At 41.4% G+C, this 12,003-nt stretch overlaps 1 pseudogene; it reads left to right on the top strand.

The window, feature by feature from the left end:
- Positions 1-1,637: 1,637 nt before the first annotated feature.
- LOC125541396 lies at positions 1,638-5,963 on the top strand (annotated as a pseudogene).
- The last annotated feature ends 6,040 nt before the right edge of the window (positions 5,964-12,003 follow it).

The raw sequence follows: 12,003 nt of genomic DNA, 5'->3' as shown, positions 1-12,003 counted from the left end.
ACATGATCAAATATAAACTGTTAGAAGAAAGCGAGGCTGCGGCACTGAAGACAAAGGAGAATTAAAACATTCTGTGTCATTTTTCTGGATGGATGAGAAAAGAAAATAGAGGAAGAGATAGCCACACTGAAGATGGAAAACAGGCAGCCCAGCAACAGCTGCCAAAGGGATGTGCCAGCGTCCAAACAAGAGCATTGATGTGGTTGTGCTTATATTTTTCCTTTTTCGCCTCATTTCCAAACCTGTGCTTGCTTGATGTATGAACCCTGGTTTGTGCTTAATCTGTAAAGCCGAGGGAGAGCCTGTTTCGAGAGATTGGATAATTTGTACGTACACTGAATTTTGGCATGGATGTACCTAAGTGAAATAGTTCGGTTCTACTGATTATTATTCTCTAAAGTATGCAAGAAATAGTAACAATTTCCACCCTTTTGATTAATCATAAATTACAAAGGGCATACCTGAGAATATTGGTGTGTCGGATGTTACACGGCAACCAACACGTACGTGGGCCGGCAGACCTGCAGAAAGCGCCGGTGACCGACTTGAGCTTGGATTTTTGCTTCAGATTGTGTGGTGATGATACTGCTCTGCTGTACCACCTTTGAATTCAACACAAATTGCAGCCACAATTCAACAAGATTTGGGGTCCAAGATTTGTGTGGACCACAATTTTGCAGCAACTAATTTGTCATTGCGCTGCGCTACCAGTCACGAGTCCTTGTGCAAAATATTCTCTTCTTTTTTCGTTGCAATCAACATACATGGGCCAACAGACGTACGGAAAGTGCTAGTAACCCACTTAAGCTTAGATTTTTACTTCAGCTTGTGTGGTGAAGATGCTGCTTGGTTGCACAGGCTTTAAAACTCCACAAGTTACAACCACTACCTCATTTCCCCTCGACACATGACTTCCATCAAGATTTGGGGTCCAGGATTTGTTTTAAACAAAATTCAGCACAGAAGCCTTTATTTTTACCATGGACATAATTCCAGCACGGAATTTCCCCTCAAATAATAGTTGTGTTGCGCCACGGGTCACGAGTCGTTGAGCTAAATCTTTTGCTCTATGTACCAGCTGAACAGCAAAAACGGAAACATTTTAGAAAATATGACACAAGCTGCTTCAGTTTCTTCATAATTGAAGCAGTTACCAAAGAAATACTATCAAACAAATCACAGGAGAAACCATCAAATAAACAAAGAAATACTATAAAAAAATTGACAGGAGATATACCATCAAATGAAAACTCTACTGCATTATTGTTGTTAACTCAAGTCCATTCAGTGCATAAGTTGTCGACGGAGAATTGGGAAAGATATGCGTAGGCGTACCCATAGGTATTGCTTTCTATGAACAATTCATGTGTGTGTTCTCCACAGGAATGACGAAAGAAAATAAAAGAAGAGATGGCGACATTGAAGAAGGAAAAAACTGGCAACCCAGCAACAGCCACCAAAGGGACATGCTAGCGTCCGAACCAGAGCTTGGAACTTACAGCAGGGAGAGATGGTGGCACTGAAGAATAGTCATCCAGCAACAACTTCCACTCAACTCGTGTGTGTTCACTGAGGACCTCATAACACTATTTAAACATCAGTAGAGTTGCAATTTGTATTGAATCACATCACCCAGCCAAACACACCATGCAAACACTAGGCAGCAAGCCATGTTGCTCAACACCTTTGTTCTACCTCTACTGCCTAATGCTAGTGTCATGCCTTCATCTCTTGGAAGAAGCACATGCAGCACGCCATGGAGGGATCTCGCTGAGGTCTCAGCGCATGGCCCTCCTCCACTGGAAAGCTACACTTGTGAGTCCACCGCTGCAGATGAGCTCCTGGCAGGAAAACATCAGCCCGTGCAACTGGACGGGCATCATGTGCACAGCCATTCGCCATGGCCGCCGCATGCCTTGGGTAGTGACCAACATTTCCCTGCCGGATGCTGACATCGGTGGCCAGCTCGGTGAGCTCAACTTCTCAGCACTTCCATTCCTTACATATATTGGCCTTCAGAACAACAGTCTCCATGGTGTACTCCCAGCTAGTATCAGTTCCCTGTCAGCTCTTTCGGAACTTTATCTTCAAATCAACCAGCTCACAGGAAAAATTCCTTATGACATTGGTGCCCTGCAAAGTCTCAGGGTGCTTGGTCTCGCACATAACAAACTCACAGGGAAAATTCCTTATGAGATTGGTGCCCTGCAAAGTCTCAGATTGCTTGGTCTCTCATTTAACAGACTCATAGGACATATTCCGGCATCTCTGGGTAACCTAACAATGTTAACTACTCTTGACATTAGCCAAAACAAGGTATCAGGTCCTATTCCTGAGGAGATTGGAAGGCTTGTCAACCTATAATTTCTACAACTAAGCACCAACACATTAAGCGGCACAATACCAAAAACCCTTGGAAATTTGACCCAACTAAATACTTTGTTTCTCCATAGTAACCACCTTTCAGGAACTATACCCCAAGAACTAGGCAGGCTAGTCCATTTGCAAAAGCTTGCGCTTCATGTAAATGATTTTTCAGGTCCAATTCCAATCTCCATAACCAATCTTACTAAGATGAACACACTTATTCTCTCCGATAATCAAATCACAGGCCCAATACCCCCAGAACTAGGCAACCTCCATATGTTAAACCAACTTTTGTTGTACCGAAATCAAATCACAGGCTCAATACCCCCAGAACTAGGCAACCTCACTATGCTCAATAACCTCAGTCTCTACGAAAATCAAATCACAGGCCCAATACCTTCAGAATTGGGTAAACTGCTAAATCTCCAAGTATTAGAATTTGCAGGCAACCAAATATCTGGCTCTATTCCTGCCAGCTTAGGAAATATTACCAAGCTAGTAGCACTATCCCTCTCTACAAATCAGATAACCGGTTCCATCCCCAAAGAGATTGGCAATCTGATGAACCTTGAAACTTTAAGGTTGCATCTGAACCAAATTTCAGGATCAATACCAAAAACTTTTGGGAAGCTGCAAAGCATCCATGATCTGCGAATCTTCAGTAACAAATTATCAGGTTCTCTTCCTCGAGAGTTTGGAAACCTCACAAACCTTGTTAATCTCGTGATAACAAACAACTCACTTTCAGGACCTTTACCTGCAAATATTTGTTCAGGTGGAAAACTTCAAGATCTCGTTGTCGCATCAAATATGTTCAATGGCCCCATTCCAAGGAGTTTAAAGACATGCACAAGTTTGGTTATAATTGACATTAAGTTGAACCAACTAACAGGTGATATGTCTCAGCATTTTGGTGCGTATCCACATCTCACATGGATGAACTTGGCATCCAATAGAATCACTGGTCACATCTCACCAAATCTAGGAGCATCTACCCAGCTAAAAGTACTAACACTAGCACATAATATGATCACGGGTTCCATACCCCGTACCGTTTCTAAATTGTCGAACCTAGCAGTGCTAAGACTCGATTCTAATCATCTCAGTGGTGAGATTCCACCTGAAATCTTTAGTTTAGCAAATCTATATTACCTAGACTTATCATCGAATCAGTTATCTGGATCCATACCTACACAAATAGGCAAGCTAAGCAATCTAGAAAACCTTGATATATCTGGGAACAGACTGGATGGATTAATACCTGAGAAACTAGGGTCATGCACAAAACTACTGTCCTTGAAGATCAACAACAACAAGTTCAGTGGGAGTTTGCCTGGTGCGGTTGGAAATTTAGCGGCCCTGCAGATCATGTTAGATGTGAGCAACAATAACCTAAGTGGTGTGTTGCCCCAGCAATTTGGGAAGTTGGAGAAGCTACAATTTCTGAATCTATCACATAATCAGTTCAGTGGCAGCATTCCATACTCCTTTGCAAGTATGGTGAGCCTTTCAACACTTGATGTGTCCTACAACAACTTGGAAGGACCAATCCCAACAGCACGGCTACTCCAAAATGCTTCGGCAAGTTGGTTTCTTCCCAATAAAGGTCTGTGTGGTAACCTCTCTGGCCTGACACCTTGTTATTCGACTCTACTAGTTGTTCACCCTAAACGGAATACACTTGGTTTGCTTTTGCCAATTGTAATTGTGGTGGGTTTCGCCATTGTTGCTGCAATTCTTGTCTTAATAATTCTTAGTCGTAACAAGAGAAAACCACAAGAAGGTGTCACAGCTGAAGCAAGGGACTGTTTGGAATTTTGACGGAAGATTGGCATTTGACGATATTGTAAGGGCAACAGAAGACTTCAATGATAAGTACATCATTGGAACAGGAGGATACGGCAAAGTATACAAGGCACAACTTCAAGACGGGCAGCTAGTTGCTGTGAAGAAGCTTCATCAGAACGGAGAAGAGTTGGATGATGAAAGAAGATTTCGCAGAGAAATGGAAATCTTAGCACAGATCCGACAACGAAGCATTGTCAAAATGTATGGATTCTGCTCCCATCTAGTGTATAAATTTCTTGTCTACGACTACATTGAGCAGGGCAGCCTCCACATGACATTGGAAAATGAGGAGCTAGCAAAGGAATTAGATTGGCAGAAGAGAATTGCTCTTGCAACTGATGTGGCTCAAGCCATATCTTATTTGCACCACGAATGCAGTCCACCTATAATACACCGAGATATCACGAGCAACAACATCTTGCTTGATACAACCTTCAAGGCTTTCGTCTCAGATTTCGGCACGGCAAGGATTCTAAAGCCCGATTCATCAAATTGGAGTGCACTAGCAGGAACGTATGGCTACATAGCTCCTGGTATGTACTAATATAACCTTTCTTCTCACCTCAGAAGAATTCACCTCTATCCATTTGTTCCTGATTCTAATAATTTGATTTTGTGCAGAACTGTCATACACATCTGTTGTGACGGAGAAATGTGACGTCTATAGCTTTGGCGTGGTTGTGCTAGAGGTAATCATGGGGAAGCATCCAAGGGATCTATTGGGCGATAATTTGCCAAGGGGGGAACAAGGTTTATTGGTGAATGATATTCTGGACCAACGGCCGACGACACCAACAACAACGGGAGAGAATAGCTTAGCTCTGCTCATCAAGCTGGCCTTCTCTTGCTTGGAATCTTCTCCACAAGCAAGGCCAATCATGCGGGAGGCATACCAAACACTCATGCAGGAACCCTCTTCTAATCCATATCCCGTGCCTTTCAGTGCACTTGCATTGCAGCAAGTAATGAATGCATGCTGATATATGATCCAAGTTCTAGTGAGAAGCCAGGGTCGATTGCAGCGGAAGCCGGTTTAGGTTTCCGTTTTGCCTCGACTCACTCATATGCCACTTATATATGTTGAATTCTGTAATCATGTCATGTCATCTCGTAGGTTTTTTTCTAGCAAAAATAAAAACCGGTCCATGCAGCATGAGGCTGTTCACGACATGGACGGATCAGTAGCTGCATGTTATTACGATCGGCTAGTGGGATCGCACGACTACCAGCCATAGTGGCTTAGAAATTGGGGGATGGTCAAGGGACGTGGGATGATGGCACGTCCGCACAGCTTGAACATGGCACAAGATTCAGATCTCTCTGTTAGTTAGTTGAGCTAATTTTTTTTTTTGGAAAAGGGGTGATTCCCCGGCCTCTGCATCAGAAAGATGCATACGGCCCTCTTATTAACCAAAAAGCAGTGTCAACATGGTTTCAAAGGTCTCAAAAAAATAAAAGCACAGATAGCTCACACAGAGCCAAAAAGGGGCTAGAAATACGATCTAGCCGAGAAAAGACGCCACAACCGGCTGGCTAAAAAAGATAGGAAATCTAAGCAATCCTATTACATAACCGCCATCCAAACCGGTTGAAAATATCCCGAGCTACCATCTCCCATCGGAAAGACCCAGTAACCAAATGCTCCCTGGCCTCCGTCTGATGACCTATTTAAATAAAGAGGAGAACAAAGCAGAAAATCTGCAACGCTTTACGCAGCGCAAATATCCTGAGTGTTTACTGATTCTTCTACCTTCCGTTTCTGCTCCAACAATATATACCTCGGGATGAGTTGATGACTCATTTTAAGTCTATGTGTTTGTAGATACTCTCCTGATCAGTGAAAGATCACTATCGAGTGCCCGTGGTTTTTCCCGCAAGGGTTTTCCACGTAACAATTAGTGTACCGTCTTCTTGATATTTCTCTATTTGTTTACTTGCCTATTTCTAGCATACATAAATATAGTTCGTCTGGCTGGTTGCTTTTAAAATGTATGTGGTATCTATGCTTATATTTGTTTAGATGTAATACCCACATGTGACACTTTGTCGGTTCTTGTGTGGCAAGGATACTTGGAATGGTGTACAAATATTTGTCCCGTTTTATCTACTTTTGCTCCCAGGAACATGAAGATGAAAAAAAGTAATCCAAAACTGGCATAAGAGATTCACATGGAACAACAAATAATCAGCTACTACTGTTTCAAGCATTGCCCAGAGATTGGCACCTTATGTTAGGCATGCGCAAGTAAATGCAGCCTCCTTCTTACTTCTTATGATGGCACAAGATGAATGGTGTGAAAAGACCCAGGCTACAAAAAAGAAAGACAGGGTCACTCCATCAGAGGAAGTAGATAACAACAGGACGACATACCAACCGTGCAGAGAACAATGGAAACCCACCATGAGCAGGTGTACAGAAAGCGACAGTATAGAATTTCAGCGGATCGAGTACCCACTTGAGCTTGGAATTTTTCTTCAGTTTGTACATGTGGTCAACATGCAGTTTGCTTGTACTTTTAATTCCACAAATTGCAGGCAGCCACTGCCTCATTTTGATTGGGCTAGGTGCCTGCCTACTTCTTTCTGCAGCAAATTCAGCAGCTGAGACAGTAGTCTGGACTCTGGACTATCGTACAGAGAGCAGCTCGCGTCGTCACTTCCCATTATCCCGAAAAAGGCATCTTCTACCTTGCTCAGTGCCTTCTCATATGTTGATTGGGTTCTTTCGACTGATGATGGGAAGTCGACGAGTGAATTTAGCACCCTTTTGATCACTACACAAACCGTAACCCACTTGCGTTCTTTTCTTCAGTTTGTGTGGTCTGTTAGGAATAAGCCACACGGTGGCTGTGGTGGCGAGTGTGCGTGCTGGTGGAACTGGGCATTGGTCGTGCCGAGTCTGTAGGTGTTCGTTGTGTATGTAGTTTGAGTTAGACTCCAGTTTGTTAGTGCATGCAAGATTGGTCAAGTCGTGGAGTTGGTTAGTGGCCATGAGAAATGGCGGTAGACTTAGCCCATGCATTAATTAATTAATAGACTAGCTGTGCATGGTGGGCGTGGCGTGAGTTTAGGATTAGTTGGTAGTGGAGATACTCTTGTTATGCCTATTTAAGTTGAGTACGTGAATGAAAAGCCGTGCGGGCTGAGAAAACAATGTAGTGCTTATGAGTGCCAACACTAGTGCAGAACCGGGTTTTAGCGCCGGTTCGTAAGGGCCTTTGGTGCCGATTCTGCAACGGGCACTAAAGAGTGGGGACTAAAGGTCCCCCTCCTTTAGTACCGGTTCATGACGAACCAGCGCTAAAGTGCCACCACGTGGCACGAGCCAGGCCAGGGTGCGTGCATGACATTAGTACCGGTTGGTAACAACCGGTACTAAATGTTTGGGGGTGTTTTCGTGTTATTTTTTATTTTTCCTTTAATTTTATGTTTTCAATTTAATTTAGTGATTATTTTAGTTGTTAAATTAGTAGGTGAAAGTATCGCAGATTAGTTTCGACTAGATGCATGTGGATCCTAACTAGCTAAGTGAAGTATATGCCATATCCATATTATACTTGATCACTTAATTATAGGTGATCAGGTATAATATGGATATGGCATATACTTGATCACTTAGCTAGGATCCATCCAGCTGAAACTAATTTGCGGTTTCTTTCATAAATGATATAATAACTCATCATCATCATCATATTAATATAAAAACTCTTGCATCATATCATCAACAACAGTAAACTAGCTAGCTAAAAATCATCACAGTCGTCATTACCACTGTTCAATCATCATAGTCATTACCGCTATCTAATCACCACCAACACTAGCTTAAAGGAAAAACATTCACTTGTACCAGAAGCAAAGATATCATCGAGTTCAACATGGTCATGATATTATAAGCGTTCATAATTAACACCACAAAAGCAAATCACCCCTTTGAGATTAAGTTCAGGACGAAGAACACGGACATGAGAGGACAAAAGTACTAAGAGTATGAACTAGCTAAATCACTTCTGCTGCTCTCTCTCAGGTAAAATAGCATAGAACATGTATAGCTCTCCTGATTCATCATACTGGAGCATGCAGATGAACCTATCTCCTAATCATGGGCTGCGCTTCTCATTGTTGCCCCCTAGTACTTCTCTGCTGGGATCGTTAACAATTTTGCTCTAATCTTTCACTATTAAGCATTCATCGCTTTTAGAAATCATGAATGCACTCATGTGGAATGTAGGATATCTTGGCCGTAAGCTAACCATTGACATGTGACCTTTAGTCTCGATCCACTGAGGCACAACTGTCATCGGGAGTCCCTGTTGAAGAACATCGTATAGTAATTAATATACTTAGCAATGAAAGTTTAGCAAAAAAAATAATGTATGCAAAAGATGCACTGAGGACAAATAGTAAAAATCTTACCATCTTTCGTAAATATATGTGACCGTAGTTTAATACGATCACTATTGGTCGCACGTTTTGAGTACTAACATTTCTAAGTCCAGGAAGAAAATTTGTCTTAACAGTATGAAGATCCTCAAGCCATGAAACATAATGACTTATCTCCTCGTAGTTTAGTGCAGCTCCGGAACAGTAGTAGGTCCTATCTACCAAATGCCGGACATGTTTGCTTGAATGGAAATAAGCTGTCAATGGAAATAAGTTGTCAACTATTTTTGAATAAACAATATCAAAGACATAAATATGGTTGAGAAACTCACATAATGGTAGAACTGGAGGCGTCTGCACATCGACCCAGATGTCGATATTACCTTCAATATCATCTTCCGGACGAATATCAAAGGTGATAACCATATCAGGCTCAAATGCATAAGCCTTGCATAGTGCTTGCCAAATTTTGCATTCAAAATAGATGTACGTGTCTGCATTGTATAATTTGACGTTGAAATTATAACCATGCTCGGTCTTCAGGTAAACTCTCTTTACCTCCATAGTTTCCATAGCACTGAAACCTATCTTATCCAAGATAAAAATTCTTGCATGGCAGGGGATGCGCTAGTAGAACAGTAAAAATTTAAAATTGTAAGTTGAAGCAAATGAAGCATAAGTATAATGCTTATATTACGAAAAAATAATTGTCGTTGTGACTTACTGTATCCACCTCGAATGTCTCATCCAGCTTGATGCTGAAGCGCCTATTATCAACAAGGAAATTTTTGTCGCACAGGCCGCGTTGGTCTTCACAGTGTTTGCACATAATGAAATATTTTTCATCGTCAGACAACATTTCCTATGTTCATATAGGTGAAACATTAATTATAAACACTTACTATCTAACATTAATTAATATCTAGCTAATTCTAATATTCATCTAACATTTGACATTAATTAATATCTAACATATATTTCTATATAATTCATCTAACATTTGACATTAATCTAACATTTATATAAACTAAAAATATATAAAAAAATCATTAAAATTAACATCTAGCTAGTTAAGTTCTATATATAGGTGAAACAATATTACTAGTTCTATTATTTCAACTAATTCAACTAGTTCTATTAATTCAACTAAGCATTTACTAAAAATAAACTAGTTATATTAATTCAACTAGTTCAAATCTTATATACCTAATTAATATCTAGCTATAATTCATCTAACAATTGACATTAATATTTAACTTTTCTATCTAATTCATATCTAATATTTCACATTAATCTAACATTCTTATCTAGGTAATTCATCTAATTAACAATTTGACATGCATTAATCTAAAAAATAGAAAACAGAAAATAAGTAAAAAAAATTGTGTGTGTGTGTATGTGTGTGTGTGTGCGGCGTACGGGCGGCGGCGCGAGACGGCTACGACGGGGACGGCGCGACGGGGACGGGGACGGCCGGGGCGCGCGCGACGACGGGGACGGGGACGGCCGGGCGCGCGCGACGACGGCGACGGGGACGGGGCGGGGCGGGGGCGTGGGCGGCGACGAAGACGAACAACTAACTGAAAATTTTCGTATGTGTTGTATATATAGGAGAGGCCTTTAGTACCAGTTGGAGCCACCAATCGGTACTAAAAGCCAACTTTGGCCAGGCGAAGAGGCGGGAAGAGCAGGCCATTAGTACCGGTTGGTGGCTCCAACCGGTACTAAAGGGTACCGGTTGGAGCCACCAACCGGTACTAAAGGTGGTGCGCTGCCACCCGCGGTGCACAAAGTTTAGTCCCACCTCGCCGGGCGAAGGGCAGCCGCACTGGTTTATAAACCCAGCCGCGGCTGCCCTTTCGAACTCCTCTATAAAGCAGGCTTCTGGGCCTAACTACGGCGCGCTGCCCTGTGAGTCTGCTGGGCCTTGTGGGCCTGAAACTGCACGCCCGTGGTCTAGCAGGCCCACAAGGCAGCGCCTCAAATATTTTTATATAGTTTTTTTCTTTTCTGTTTTATTTTTTCTTCTATTTATTTCTGAGTAGTTTTTTTCTTTTCTGCTATATTTATTTTCTTCTATTTGTTTCTGAGTAGTTTTTTTATATAGTTTTTTTTCTTTTCTGCTATTTTTTCTTTTCTGCTTTTTTTCTTTTCTGCTTTATTTATTTTCTTCTATTCATTTATTTTTATATACCATGCCAAGTTGATGGTTGAAAGTCTGGAGTTATAATAAGTTTAAAAAAATGAAGTGCCGGTGTAACAGATGACTTTTTGTCTGAAACTGGCCCTGATACTTTAGGTTATTAAAAATACTTCAGTTTTTGCCGTAACAGAAGAAGTCTGGAGTTGTAATAAGTTATTAAAAATAAAAAAGAGGTGCAATGCTCGTTAATTAGCTTCAAGGCTTTCGAAATAGTGTAAACTGCACTGCACATAGCTCCGTGCAGTCTACCATATTCCTCAAGGCTTGAAGCTAGGCAACGTGAGCATTGAGCCTCTTCTTCATCGTCTCTGCACTCAGGGCTTATAAACCGCTCCTAGTGCCTCTCTCTTCGCGAGGTGGGACTAAAAAACAGCTTACTAAGAAACTCTAGTACTGGTTCATGCCATGAACCGGTACTAAAGGTGCTCGTGGGGCCCCAGCCTGACCTGCCACAACCTCATTAGTACCAGTTCGTGCCACGAACCGGTGTTAGTGCCAGCTCAAATTCAAACCGGGACTAATGTGTCTCATTTTGTAGTGCTTTTCAATTTCAGGGTCATTTAGCTCAAAACAAATCATTAAATGCATGAAAAATAGCAAATGAATGCAGAAATGGTTGAAAGTTGATGGCGTCGCTTTGAATGGTGCTGAATGCACAAAAAGTCTGGAGTTGTAATAAGTTCAAAAAAATGAAATGCCTTTGTAACAGATGAGTTTTCGTCAGAAACCCGAATACTTCGAAAGAGATTGTCCAGTTTGTAAACGAAGTGCATCCAGTTTTTGCCGTAACCCTCTCTACTTTTTTGCACATGCTATATGGGTGAAATGATGATACCATGCCAGGTTTTAACTTTTTCAGAGTTCATTTGTAGTGCTTTTCAATTTCAAGATCATTTAGCTCTCAAAACAAATCATTAAATACATGAAAAATAGCAAATGAAGGCAGAAAATGGTTGAAAGTTGATGGCGTCGCTTTGAATGGTGCATACTGAATGTACAAAAAGTCTGGAGTTGTAATAAGTTCACAAAAATGAAATGCCTTTGTAACAGATGTGTTTTCGTCAAAAACCCGAATACTTCGAAAGAGATTGTCCGGTTTGTAAACGAAGTGCATCCAGTTTTTGCCGTAACCCTCTCTACTTTGGCGTCGCTTTGAATGATGCATACTGAACGCAAAAAATATAAGAGCAATTAGATCATGATCT

The sequence above is a fragment of the Triticum urartu genome, chromosome 1, assembly GCF_003073215.2.
Source record: "Triticum urartu cultivar G1812 chromosome 1, Tu2.1, whole genome shotgun sequence".
NCBI classification, from domain to species: Eukaryota; Viridiplantae; Streptophyta; class Magnoliopsida; order Poales; family Poaceae; genus Triticum; species Triticum urartu.
The sequence above is the reverse complement of the archived record's forward strand: the minus strand, read 5'-3'. Positions and strand labels throughout refer to the sequence as shown.